At 39.3% G+C, this 15,031-nt stretch overlaps 1 protein-coding gene across 1 annotated transcript in view; it reads left to right on the top strand.

The window, feature by feature from the left end:
• Nucleotides 1-1,173: 1,173 nt before the first annotated feature.
• Nucleotides 1,174-15,031, top strand: part of LOC102232974 (leucine zipper putative tumor suppressor 2 homolog) — a 44,630-nt gene continuing 30,772 nt past the window's right edge. The window contains exon 1 of the mRNA XM_023327601.1: nucleotides 1,174-1,532. The gene's annotated coding sequence lies outside the window, so the exon portion shown is untranslated. The remainder of the gene's footprint in view (nucleotides 1,533-15,031) is intronic.

Genomic DNA, 15,031 nt, shown 5'->3' with positions numbered 1-15,031 from the left:
GACATTAATCTTTCATTCTTGGTAAGAATATGAAGAAACATTATGATATAAATCTGATTCAAACCATGACTGATGGATAAATTTGATTAAAAGCAGAGAACAACAATGAAATAATGACAACTCAGTCTTGCCCACCTTTAGTACAGACGAACTTTGGCAGCTGTTGCAGGGATTTTTCCAAATAAAGACCTCATGAAAACTGAGCCATACTTTCTTCTCACAAATTAGCTCTCCGAAGCGTATCTGAAGATCATCTTTCACTGACGAAACAGGCAGGTGGTGGTGTATAGTGATGAACAGAGGGACCCTATATTGAGTTTCTAAAGTGTATTACCAGATCAGAGCAGAGGTTCAAAGAAGTAGCTGACTAACTGATTTAAGGCTTTTACAGGTTTAATCTTAAATGACAATGAATACTTTTCAATTGTATTCAGTTTTAGCTGTAAATTATTTAGACCGTGGTTTGGGGGGTATTCCTTCTACATATTTGAAAAAAAGATCCCTAATTAATGTCACAAAAATCCATTTAAATAAACTAAACACATACAAATAAATTTAAGGAACATAGCCAGAAATGTGTTTCCTTTTCAGCAAGTGTACAATTGAAGTAGGGTCATAGCAGTGAAAAAGAAATTATGCATTTCCACATGCAATTTTCCAAAATTGAATTTTTTGAAGCATGCTGAACATCTAGTTACTGATGTCACAGGAGGTCATAAGGTTAGACAGTAGATAGTGAGAATAAAAAGAGACAATTAGGAATAAAAAGAAAACTGGGTTTGAAGTGTTTTCTGTCTCATATTATACTTGGTAAAAAAATGTTTTTGTCAAATTAATGTTGCTTTAATACAACTAGGAAGGCTCCACTATCTAAATTACATTTATGTGTCCATATGGTCCCTGGACCCAGAACTTTGGAACTCCCCCTAATTCAGTTTGACTAGTGTGGACTCTGTTGTGTAGAACAAACAAATCCAACTTAATCTAATTTGTATTTGGATTATAATGAAAGTTGCTATGAAAACATATTTTGCTATTCCTAAGAGCACAGAGAAGTGGAAGGAACCACGAAGCATTCAGTTCTGACGCTTATAAGTGATAAACATGCCACCATGAGCAGCTAAAAAAAAAAAAAAAGCTCTCCCCTCTTTCTGAGCCCCTGCCCTTCCTTCCTCTGTCAAACCTTTGTGGACTAGCAGCAGTCTGTCGGTTCTCGGAGAGCACCGCCTGCCTTCCCAGAACAGAGCAGCGGACAGGGCTCTGACGGTGACCGAACCAAACGTACTCGGTGTGAGAGCGGAGCTGCGAATGACCAGGAGGCGTTCAGTTAGTTCGGATCTGCTGCGCGAGGACTGGATAGGTTCTGGTGACGAGGAGCAGAACCTCGAGTACCGAGTCTAGAGGACAGTCGGCGGCTTTTAGCGTGTTGCTGTTTGAAGAAAAGTTGTTTCTGTCCACCGGACACAGGCTGAGGACATTTACTGTTGGAGGGAGCACTGTACGGACTGCTGGTAAAGAACATTTTGACTCGGGTGAGTATCACGCTGATTTAGGCGCTCTTGTGTTTTTGGTCGTGCAGGAAGGTTAATTTGTTGAGTTTTCCTTCAGCTTTTTTCCCTCTCGGATTTATTATTTAACGAAACGCTCATTTGGATCGCACCAAAATAAGCACTGAACTTGTGGAGTTTGTTGATATTTGCACAATGTATGTTCTGACATTTAAAGGTTGATAATGGTACTTGGAGGTGTGCGTGACTGTGTGATTGGCAGTAGTCTGATTTAATAAATCTGAGACTCAATCCACTCTGTAAAAATAAATACAGTTTTCCAGTTTCCCCAAGTTTTTCCAGAACTGAACTCACTTCCTTTGCCCTGAAGAGTCCTACTGTGTGCGGGTGTGTGTGTGTTGAAGGCAGAGAATAAGTATTGCTCTGTTATCACCATCCCAGTTGTTTCAGTGAATGCCTATTGCAACTGGTGCACACCCTCACTTTCTCTCACACACACACGCCGATACACAGTGCATTTGGAAAACACTTAAGTTGTTATCCCACTTCCTGCTCTTAACATCTGCAGCTGCTTTTTGTTGCACAATAAGGACAGAAGGAAACGGAATTACATGTCATGGAACGAAAAAGTTGAACAAGACATAGCTGTTCAATACTTTCAATGTCTCCTTAAATTTATGGATTGGTTTTAAGTTGAATTGGAAACAGCCCGGTTCTGATTGGGTCATAAATAATTCCTGCAGGAACAGCAGGCTCTCTTGCTCCCTCTCTCTCTATCTCTCTTTCCATATGTAGTGAACTCCCCCTTTTGCAGATGATTAATGTGTTGGATGTGGTGTTGTCACAGCTTTAAGCTGAATGCAAACATTAGGGTCACTGCACATAAAGGCAATCCATGCATGCATGCATGCGTACTGCAAGTTTGTAAAAATGCTCTGCAGGCATCTATGCTCCCATCTTTTCCAGGACTGTAGTTTTACAGCTCCAGAGCATCACGTCTGCTCACAGCAAAACCGTACATCATCCTGCCCTGTCACCACAGGACATCCTAGCGCACAGAAAACGGGTAGGGGGTGTTGCTTTCTGGCCATTAGGATTGGAGGTAGCAGCAACGATGCTAAGAGATCATTTTAATCAGAAGCCCTGAGGGGTGTGACATATGAGGTGCCTTGGGAAGAACATCATCAAATTCATGCTCAAAATGATCTGGAAATCATGAAACCTTGAAACTAACAACATGTTTTTATTCTTCCTTCTTGTAACTCAATGAATAAACAAACCTTCCTTCCTCTTTGCACATGCTTTCATCGAGTTGGCAATCTAAACGCATGCAGTCACAGCTGGTGCACGTTTTGCCAAAACGTGACAATGAATCCACGGAACAACTTTTGTGATCTAATTTGCCCATAAAATAATTTAATTTGAAAATCGCACACACATAGGCACATCTGCTTGTTCAGAGGCAATCTTATGCAATACATGGAGTAAAATCCTTCATGAGACAGCAGACATCATAACCCACATTAGACTGTGACATAAACTGACAGCCATCTGACACACCTGAAAGTCTCACTTAAAAAAATGTCTATTCATCTATTTGAGTGTAAGAATACACAACTGTTTCAACAGCAGCAGTCATGGTGATTGTGTTTTTTGGTTTTAATTAAATGCATTAAAGCAACAGGCTACTACTTCAAGCCATTATGAAACTTTGCTTTAGGCCCAGGTGAGGAAGAACATAAAACATCTTCTGTTGGGAAGCACCATAGGTGCTTTGGTTCCTTCAAAGAAGTGATTCCTTTTTTGTACAGTGTAATTTAACTTCTTACTAGATTATGTTGCTATTCTGAAATGCGCTGATGAGAAGTTTGTGGCCAATTTTCAATATTTAATTTTTTTTAAGTTCAGACTTGCTAATACGGATTCTATTTCTGTTTAATAGGAGTCAAAGAGTCTAAAATCAGACTTTGGAACAGGAGTAAAAATTTTGAAAACAAAGTCAAAATATTTGCAGAATTCATATTCTTGCCGACTCATGTTCTTATTTTGTGTAGATTGTAGATCCTTACCTTAACTCTGAGATTTCCAAAAGGCTGCCAGCATTTTTCTTCATGACAGACAAAAGAAAACTTAGAAGGATAAAACCAAGTGACTTTCCTGTTCTCTGTTTAGCCCTCCTGTTATGCTGAAGTCTCACTTTCTCTTGATCTCTCACAGCCTAAATGAATGCTGTGAGATGCCTTAGGATATGATATGATATTCCTTTTAAATACCTTTATTGTTTTCTGTGCTTTCTCTGCATCAAACACTTCACAGAAGAAGGTGACTTGTGAGTGCTCATCTCTTAGTATCTACATGGAAAAGAGTTGTTGTTTCTGTGACCTGAAAGTTCTTCTAGTGTGGTACATTCACTGACCAGAAAATAGATCTAGCATCTCTAATTCAGTGTGTGATGAAATATGGAAATAGCATAGTTTTACCAATACAAATTTTTGTCATTGATCCAACAAAGAGTGTTTCGTTGAGATTTACATAAGTTTTATGTCAGGTTATTGAAATAAGACATGATGAAGAGTACAGTTGGGCAGACACAAGTTGTCATTTAGACACACATACACACACACCGAAATAAACATAAAGATTGCCCTTGTGTGTCGAACTGTAATTAGCTCCGCCTGGGCTTGCAGTGACCTTTTCCTTTTTCTGCTTTCAAAGGTCTCTCCACTACACCAGCAACACTAATGACTTTGCACTCAGTGCTTTCACAATGTTTTCAGCAATTTTCAAAGTCTGTCCTTCAAATATTTCTTCAACTTTCTAAAGAGGTCTGCTTATCCAAGTCATTGTTCACTCAGCGAGCGCCTAAGCACAGATAGCCTTGCAAAGCTGACAGTGAAATGAGTTCTCAGGTCTTCTTCTACAATGCAGTTCATTTTTAAGTGCTGCTCTGCCAGTCCTGCTTCAACAAACCAGCATTTGTTTTGGTAATGAATGTGTGCAAGCATTTTAAACATTAATGTAAAAGAGGTCAGGTCAGATCTGCAAACAGAAGAAAACTGTGATCTGCTGGAATGTTACATTTCCATACTGCTGAACTTTTTGCTGAAGTTTTAAGAGACATACTGACTCAAGGTAATGTCATGCCTTCTTGGTCTTCAGGTCTTTATGTTAGCAAGTTGTAGACCTTTTGCTAATGGACTTCTGCAGGATCCTTCTTGTCTTAATTAAACCTGGATACCAGCGAAGCAGGAAAACAAACGTATGAATGCGTAAATTGGAGGCTGTGTGGCAAGAGATCATTCTAAACAGTTTGTAATGTGTTTGCTAGGTATGCTTGGTATGAGAAGGCTTAGATGTTTTTCTGCAGAAAACTCAACAGAGCTTGGTACATTTCTGGAGGATAATCCCTGATGCTGTGGTCTGTCCAAGTCTGCATATCGCTTCTGAACTTTCAGGCATGTATGATTATTTGGAACAGTACGTGGTGTTCAGCAGATAACTTGATATCGTTTGCATAAATTGGAGCAAAAATAAACCTGAATGTTTCAATTTCTGTGTTCGTGCACCAATTTGGAGATTACAAATTAAAAAAATTTCATATTCCTGTTAAATTGTGCTGCAATGCTGGTGAGCACAAATCATCAGTAATGAACACAACACCCAAGTACAGTACACACGGGGAATGTCTGCAAATAGTTCTGCCGTCTAGGCTGCATTAGTGCTGTTATCGCTCTGTTTTGCATAAAATCTCTGATTGAACTGTAATAATAGTGCAAAGTGGGACATAAGTAAAAAATTATATAATAGACTGGTGTTTACCAATGTCAGCTAAGAACAAGAAACCAATGCTTCTGTTCACCCCGGCTCACCAAAATTGGGTCATAAGAGATTTTTGTGGTGCAATGAGTTTAGATTTCAGCTTGTCCCTGATACTTGTCATTTAGACCGTGCTTTGCAGACTTTTTGCTTTCGCTTTTTAAGGCAAACTGGAGTTCAATTGAATGGCTGTTGCAGTCTGATAGTTTTCATGCTGACCAGAGATGGGAATGAAAGCCCTCTTACAATATGTAAGAAGAGAAGGAATCAATGCAGAGTAGAGTTTGTCGGGTTTTAATGGATATCAGTGGGCAGAGCTTTCCCTCAGATCACATTAACCAGGAGTGTTGAAGCCTGCCAAATGTGCCAAACATCCATTAGCAGGCCAATCAAACTCTGTTTGCTCAACAGTTCTGTATTTAATCACTACACCCGTAAGATATTAGTAACTTGCACTGTCACCTAATTTCTGGAGAGCAGTCCTCATTATATTATACTTGCTAAACAAAAAAGTGTAATAATAATCTGTTCTGTGTGGTAAGTACTATCATCACATTTATCCAGCTAGCTTTCTTTCTCCGTTTCGCTCTGGTTCTTTCAGCAGCACAGAAAAAGTGGCCTCATATGTCACAAGATGTCACTTCACTTCTGTCAGGAGGCTGATGTATGGGAACCAAAGAGGCCAGTGCTGAAACAGCAGACCACACACAAGATGCGCTCATAGTTGATGGATGACACCAGTGTAAAGTCCAGAACTGAGGCTCATTGCCTGGTGGCACATGAAGGATTTGAGAGGTGATGTCCTGCAGCTGCAGGAATTACATGTTTTTATTGGTAGTGGTTTTATACATTTGGCCTAGACTGTTTTTATTTTGAACTCAGTGAAGAGATAGTGAGCAGTAGCAGAACAAAGAATGCATTTCGCCTTCACAAAAGTGAGAACAATTGATTAAGTTGTTGGCTGTTGTTTTTCTTCTCTACTGGAAACTTAATTTGTCCCAGCGAGGGAAACAAAACATGAGTTATTGATCCAATTTAAAAACTAATTAGCTATTGCTGGTTTGGATTAGTAGTAGTTTCATGTGGTTTTTTTTTTAAAGACATTTGTAGATACAAGTTTTCTTTATAAAGCCAGTCCCAGAGGATCTGAACTGGAGAGTTTTAAAACATTGAGAAAGGTTGACACTAGGGGCAGGTGAGGTGGACTTAAAATTGTATCACGATTTTACTATTGGTACCCCGCCTCTCGCCTGAAACATTTGCTGGAGATAGGCACCAGCACCCCTCCGGACCCGACTAGGGACAAGATTGCTAGAAAATGGATGGATGGATGGGACTTTACTTTTGTGGTAATGATGAAAGTGACATTAAGGACTATTTATTACTCTTTTTTTAGGTCACTGTATGGCTGTGACTGCATAACACCACTTTCATAGCCCCAGAAACACAAATACTGTAATCAAAAAACATTCCCATATGTAATATGCTTTTTTAGGACACCACTCATGCAAAAAAGTGAGATTTGTATCACTAAAATGCACACAGTATGTGCATTTAATCATATTTTCAAATTTATCAATATTTACTTTTGTACCTTTATTGAACAAATAATGGAGTAAAAGAGTAAAAAATAATAATCCTGATAATATGGACCTGTTTTAGGGATTTTTAGACATTATTAATTTGAATTTATTGCGGCAACAATAAATCAATATATTATCATGACATGAAATTTATCATGATAAATGATAAGCAATACAATAAATGCCCACTCCCTGTTGTTTAGGTTTTTGTTTGATGTGAAGGTTGGATTTCCTCTCTTTTTGCCAGCATCCTTCTTTGAATGTGTTTTTGCTCATCAGAGTGAAACCAGCTTGGAGGATGCATCTGCCAGCTGACCCCTCTGCAGAATATATAACATGCAGCCCCCCTCCACCCCCACTGCTCCCCTTACTGTGTCAGCTGACAAGCTTGGGTAAACTGTAGTAGCGTTGCCTCCAGATAAAAGGATCTGTGGTGCATGTGGGTTTGCAGGGGTTGGGAGTATAATGGGGAGGGGTGTTTCTGGGATGGCTTGGGTAGCATTGACCATGAGAAAGAGTTTACATCCTGACCCCAGTGTGCCTCTGCAGACTGTATCTCTTTGGTGTAATCATGGGGTCAAGCCCTCCTTCTTAATTGGTGACAGATGTCTTGCCTCATCATCTGCGACTGCAATCGTTTTTTTCTCCTCACACATGTTGGATTGTCTACATTCCCAGAAATCTTCTGGGAACCTCTGGGATGCGGTCCCAGATCTCAGTAACCTACCCCCCACCACCCCCCCCCCACCACCACCACCACCACCTCCTCCATCACTCCCTGGACTGAACTGGTTCTCATGTCTTCTGAATCTTCCAGCTGGTCAGGAATTTGTTCTGCTTATGAAAACATTCGGCAGATTTTAACTGTATGAAGTGATGCTTTTGCTTGTTGTCAGCTCAGCTCGGCTCAGACTTACGGAGCTCAGCCTTGAAGGTGTTGTGTGCTTTTGTCTCCTCTGCATTGTCCTGCTGAGAATTGGTTCCAGAGAACTGCATCCTTCTGCTGAATAAGATTTCCTGGAAATGAGCGACAGGACAGATGGAACAAAAGAAAAGAACAGAGTTTGCATTCAGTGCATCAGCAGGAAAGTGAAATCAAGTCCTCAGTTTGAGACATACAGAACGTGTGTGTGTGCTCTGCTGAATATTAAAAGCAGTATATGAAACAAAGAGTCCAGCCTTTCTGTCTTTAATCCACACACTGCTTCAAGCCTCCTCCAGCTTTCTTTGATATTTATTATTATCACTATTGTTAACGGCTTTGATCAGCATGAAGTTTGGTGTCTTTGGGGAGTCGGCGTCCCCCTCCCACCTGCCTGCTTGGGGCCCAGACTGCTGAAGACAGAAATGGGTCAAAGTTTAGTGGAGCGTCCTGTCTGACCTGGAGGAGGGAGGGGGGTATCTGCTGAGTGCCAGGAAGGGCCTTGCTGGACACAGGGGGCTTTTTTTCATAACTTTTGTTTTTTCAGCTATTTAGTTTTTGTTTTGCTTTTTTCAAATCAGAGCCTCTTTATTCAACAAAATGTGGTGATCAGTAAATACCAATACCAAAAGTAAAATACAAAGTTTAGTCTGATTTAAAGTATTTACTTCCCTTTCTGCCAGAGTAGTCAATAATTATTTCCATCGGGAGCAGAGTGTGAGAAAGTAGTTGCTGTAAAACAGGTTGCACTTTAGGCTGCGATAGACAGTAACACCTTCCACACAGAAGAGTGTTGTTTTCACAAACTGCTGGGTAGCTGTGGTGCATTCACTGTCGAGAGCAGATCTGCTGGTCTGGTTGAGGTTTTGTGTAAATTATGTATCCTTATTTAAATTCTCAGAACTTAACATGTTTCCAACAGTTGATTAAAAGGTAATTGTTTGCTGTGGTTGCATGTGTGACAGAAAACCAAGATCTGCTTTACTCTCCTCTGTTTCTGACTCGCGCCAGAACTCTGAAATCACGTTGGATTTTACAAGCATATGCACAGTTCAATATCGACACGGAGGGAATAATTATTGCTAAATGTTTGATTGACTTGAAAAAATGCTAAGGTTCCTAGTGTCAACAGCTAAGCAAAGGCATGAATAAGACTTAACTCTTATGAACACTGTGTAGGACAGAGAGCAGCGTTGCTCCACAGCATATTTTCTTGCTCCTTAAAGCTTTAAAAGCAAAACACTGCACATTAAAGTGACAGCAAACAACTGTGGGTTTGTAAACATGTATGACAGTGTAACAGATTGTTAGCAGAGATTAACATCAGCCTCAGTATGTGTATGTTTGGAGCATCTCCAGTTTTTGCAGTTGGGGAGGCATTTGTGTCCCTCCTCAGAAGTCTGGAAAATTCAAATCGAGGCAGATTTAATAAAGATAGGACCGGCTTCCTTTGTCAAAAAAGATCTCCCAAAAACAATGACGGAGTCATTTTAATCGGAAACATGTCAATATTCGGAGTACTGTGAGATAAAGATTTGAAGAAAGATTTAATTTTGTTTTCTGTTGTGTGATGATGTTTTTCTCAGCCTCTACTGCAGTATACATTCTCCAAATAAGTATCTACATTTATCTCGTATAATATATACGTATAATATAATATCGCGTATCTCGTATTAGCGTGGTTTTCAGCCTCAAAACATGAGACATGTTTAATTAATGCTGCATGTAAATTTATTAAAACCTTTTCATGAATCATTTACCTGCAATTGATCACAGTCTCTGCACCCTATTCTTGAAAACAAGATTTCCATTTCAAACTGATGCGGTATTCTTGTCACATTGATTTCTGGCCCAGTATTAAACACATCTCCGCAGATTAACATGTCTGGCTTCATAAAGGTCAGATTTCTTGCTCTAAATTCCCCAGAGTGGAGCAAGCCTCAGTTTTTAACATCCACATTTATAGTATACTGTTAATCAATCTTAGTAAAGATTTTGATCAGTAATTTTTGATCAGTAATGGACAGAAAACAATTTTTGACATCCTGGTAAATCCTCTAGACCAGGGGTGGGCAACTCCAGGCCTCGAGGGCCGGTCTCCTGCAAATTTTAGCTGTATCTCTACTTCAACACACCTGAGTCAAATAATGAGGTCATTAGCAGGACTCTGGAGATCTTGACTACATTTAGGAGGTGATTCAGCTATTGGATTCAAGCGTGTTGAATCAGGGAGTCATCTAAGAGCTGCAGGACACCGGCCCTCGAGGACCAGGATTGCCCACCCCTGCTCTAGACAAATGTCTGCTGAAATTGGTAGTTATGTAAAGCCTATAATAATACAATAAATCAGTAACCCAAAAGAAATAAGGATGAATTTGTTGGATCTGTACCCCAGGTGATGTGATCATTTGGGTGTAAGATGTTAAAGTCTTCACCTTCTCCAAACTTTACACATTTCAGCAAAATTCTATTTACTCAATTAGCAATAATGGATTTAAGCGATTTAATGAGTTATTATTGCTGCTTCAACTTTAAGCAGGGTTCCTAAGCAGAATTAACAACTGTGGAAACTATAGAATTGGAGTTTTCTCAAAGGGAAGATTTGATGTTTAATCTTCCTAACATCCATCTGTCCAGTCGTTCCATCCGTTCATCCAGTCTTTCCATTTGTCTGTTTATCTGTCCACACTTAAATTCTGACCACTGTAAAATTATCTACCATTAATGGGTTTTTTTTATTATTCAAACGTGACAAATGTTTCAAAAGGAAGGTGAACAGTGGGAGGTTTGGCTTGGAAAAAGTATAGAAGCCTAACCTGAAAATGTTTTTGAACCGTTGTTTTAAAATATTCCAGACTATATAAAATATTTAAAGTCAGTGTAAGTGAAGCTTCTTTTTATTACCGGATTGTTAAAAAAGTAAACATTACTTTGCCCACTTACTTCATTTCCATGTTGGCACGTGTTGTGCAGCGGTGCTTTGAAAAACCCAACATTGACATGAGGAATAGGAGATTTGAGATTTCGCAATTAAACTTTGTCTTATGTAATGGCTCATCTGCTGCACCTATTGCAACCATACCAGGAATTACTGGTGTGCAGAATTTAAACTATAGCGCTCGTATGCTGTCAAAGATCAAACAGGAAGATTAAGGTGCAGACTGAGCGTTTTTGAGGGGCAGAAACAGCAGCGGCAGATGCAGGGATGAGCAGATGAAATGAGGCCAGTGTCATCCTGTCTCATTAACCATGCAGGGTTGGGAGGGGATTAGCCTCACTTACATAACTCCAGCTCCCCCCTGCCTCCCCCCCTTAAACTAGCCTATCTCCCCCCATTTTTTTTTTGTCTAACCCCACATTCATAATCTTTAAAGAGAAGGAGGAAGATTGTTGTGGCCTATTTGTTATTCCCGCATTTTAGACTTTCATCTTTCTACAAAACAGAAATTTGAAGAAGCAGGAGACAGAAGCAGGCTGATTGTGGTGGGAATTGTTGAAGAGAGGAACAGACGTCAGGAACTGAGAGAATCAGTCAACAAATGCAGACTTTATTCCCAGATGTGGTAATAAAGTGCAGATGAAGCTGATGGAAAAGACAGAACAAGAGGAAAAAGAAAGATAGCGGATTGTTGGGGGTGAGGTGGGAGTTGTGGGGTGGATCAGATGATCTATTTATAGTTTATCCCTGATGTTGGGTTAGACTGCTTGGCCCAATGCAGCAGAGCTCAGCATCTATGTCAGTCTTCATGTCAGTCTGCATTAGCTCTGCACACACTCACACACATATAGATATTTATGAATGTACCCCGCGGGTGTGAACACAGGCTGTCACGTAAATGCGAGTGTGCTGACCTTTGCCACTGAGCAAAACAAGATCACACACCAGCACATCACCTGGCTGTGTGTAACAGAGTTAGTAAGGTAAGGGAGCTGCCTCCGTTCTGCTTAGTTTATGCAAAAACAAACAGGAACTCGTCTTCTTGGGACTAAATTAGTCTCATTATCTTCCTTGTCCTTTCAACTCTAGTTTGTTTTGGGCTTACATTTGCATATTAATGGCCATCCTCCTTTTGTTCTCTTTCATGGTACAGTTAAAGATGACTGTCTCGCTTTCTTATTGTGGAGGAGGTTGTTGTCCTTAATTATTGTTCCCTCTGATGACAAATAAAGGACTTATAAAAAGAGAATGCGTTGTAAAAATTAATATGTTCCAATTAACTATTAATTATGCGATCACAGTTTTTTTATGTCACACATATACCCCTCTTATTTGTCCTAGTCAACAGAAATTAGATTATGAAATCTAAAATTCTTTGTAAAATTTGAATCACACTGACTGATTTTATCTGTGACCTGATATCTCAGATGGTGCGTGTCAGCAGGTTGCAGCGAATATCAGCTGGCCAGACTATTTTCAGTCCTTTTTCACTTCTTATGTTTCTGTGTCACTACGTTAACTTACTCTAGAAACGTACTCTGCTCTGAAACAGATTACACAAGATACACGGATACAGCTGCACGTCTTCTGAAGTATTGCTGCTTTGGTCTCAAACAAGTGCATAAATGTTCTCTGACTATATCAGGGTTGTTTTCCTTTTCCTCTGTGCAAGTTAACAAAATCCACAATTGAAAATAATTCTGAATGGGAAATTACCATGAAATTCCCTCTGACTTCCTCGCTTCCTGAATGATTCCCATCTGGGAGCATCTCAGTGTTTGTTTGTTTTAGCTGTTTCTGCCTGGGCTCCATTAACCTGCATTGTGCCGTGGCAAAGGATCGATTCATGAACACACTAAAATGTGAGCAATCATATGACTGCACATACTGTATGTGGTAAAATGTGGAAAGACACTGTTGACTTTGCTTTTACAAAACCAGAATTTGGAAATAAACTATAGATTTTGGGGAATACTGTATGTTTTACATATAGTTTCTTAAGAGGTTTAGATGTTTTCATCAGATAAAGTTATAACCTTTCTGTTTTTGAGGCTGATGTTTGGCTCTACAGCAGTAGCCCTCTTGTAGTTTATCAAAGTTTGAATATATTTTTGGAGCAGCGGCTCCCCTGCCTGCGCTGCAGCAGCATTTCCATGCTGTTTCTTCTGCTAAGACAAAGCTCTGTGCGAAGAAATGTGTTTGAAATTATGACGAAAGGCTAAAAAGACAGGGAGGTTGAAGATAATGAGAGAGAAGACAAAGAGTGGGAAATGAATACAGATGATCCGCGTCCTCCAGACAGACAAATTGTTACAACACCAGAGGCAGTCTGAAAAAGACAAAAGACGGGACAAAACTTTTGGCTCCGGCAGTGGAAAGTAAAAATGAAAAATGCTCCTGCTGTCTTTGTTTGATTTCTTAATTATTCTCAACTCACTTATTTTTCATCTGTGTGGTCAGCTGGCGCTCCTGCTGTCATCAACAAAGCAAAAGCTACAAAAAAAACCCTTCACTTTTATGGGTTTTCAGTAAACATGCAAATACATAATTTAAGGGGTTTCTGCTGGAGCTGCTTCTCTGAAGATTGGTTGCAGGAATAAGTTTGGCTCTTGGTTGCTGCTACTTCCAGATTTCATGTCGGCTAACCTGAACATTGGGAAAGACGACTCCGAGTCTGAGAGGAACGTCACATGATTGAATAGAGAGATGAAGTGCTCAGTAAAAGAAAGTGGAGAAGTTTGATTACAGATTATTTTATTGTTGTGATTCATCAAACTAAAGATTAAAAACAGTTGTCACTGCACTTTTATATTTTAACAATGTTACCAGGTACTGTTCAGATTTTGTTTTTCATCAGATAACTAAATCTGATGAGCATATTGTCACCTTCCTAAAAATAAAAATCATAGCGTAGGTGACTTTTTTTTTGCCAAAAGTTAATTTAGCAGAGGCTTGACACTGATTTTAGATTCTGTAAATGACAATTTGAGGCACATCAGAACCTAATAGGATTTAGATTTTTAATGTTACTGCTCCTCAGAATACTTACTTAAATTGTGCAGTTATATTAACAATATTAACATTGATATATTAATATTTTTTACAGTGTTTGTCCTTGATGTTTATAGATGTAAATCTTCATTAATTTGAAGTAAGTTTTGTGTCTTTGAGTGAAGTAAATTATCTGCAAGTACGGTTTTGATAAAATATACATTTTGTTCATTTATGAATTATGTCAGAAATTCTGTTTATATCATAAATGTTCTCTTTGTTCCACAAATATAATCCTGGATGGATAGCTGGACAACGAATGCCAAGCCCTTGATATCTCATAGACAGTACTTTGCATTATCTGACCAGATATTTCTATAAGGTCAACGTATCAGATGAGTCAGAGGATGGTGAGCAGGTTTAGACAGACTGCCCTCTAGTGAAGAAATATTAGATCTGCACTGACAGGACTTTCTACATCAGAGGTGAGGAGAAAGCTAACAGGACAGAAGTTTAAACATGCAGCAGGCAGATCCATCAGAGCAGCACGGGCAAACACAGTTCACATTGTTCTTTTCTTAACCTGTAAGATGAATGCTGCTCATTAATCATGGCTATTTGTCTTCTGTTGTAAGTGTAGAGGTCAGTGATTAAACCTTGTTTTCTGCAGCGGAGCCAACTCTCTCTCTCTCTCTCTCTATTTTCCTTCCTCTCAGAGGATCAGAGGAAAGGCTGCAGTTTGTCACTGCTCCACTCGGCTTTTCGTGGCTCTGATGTTGTCTGCCGCCAAATCCCAGCTGAATAAAAGCCAGAAATTGAAGCGGCAAATTATGTTTTAAGTTTGTGTGCTTGCACAAGGAAAGCAAGCAGGAAAGTGGGCCAACCATCACGCAGGACACATTACTGCAACAAAACAGCTCTCTCCTTTTTTATTATTATTTTGAAAATGATAGCGGCAACAAACATATCTGGCAAAGTCTTAACATGAGGGTTCAGTTACTGGGAAAGTAAATGTGGGAAAGCTGCTAGATTTCCACTGATTAAATTCAACTGTAACGATTTTTAATCAACTTTTCATGTGTTATTTAGCTATAAAAATAAGCAAAAACACCTTGATACACCTGTTATTATAGAAATATATTTATTGTTCAGGCAAAATTGGCAATTACATATTTCCAATATTGTCAGATAATAGCTGATTTGTTCATAAATCTTTTGTTGTTTTGTATCGTGTGTCTTTGGTTTTATGTCTATGTGGATCACGGGGCTGTTA

Source organism: Xiphophorus maculatus, chromosome 22 (genome assembly GCF_002775205.1).
Source record: "Xiphophorus maculatus strain JP 163 A chromosome 22, X_maculatus-5.0-male, whole genome shotgun sequence".
Classification (NCBI taxonomy): Eukaryota; Metazoa; Chordata; class Actinopteri; order Cyprinodontiformes; family Poeciliidae; genus Xiphophorus; species Xiphophorus maculatus.
The sequence above is the reverse complement of the archived record's forward strand: the minus strand, read 5'-3'. Positions and strand labels throughout refer to the sequence as shown.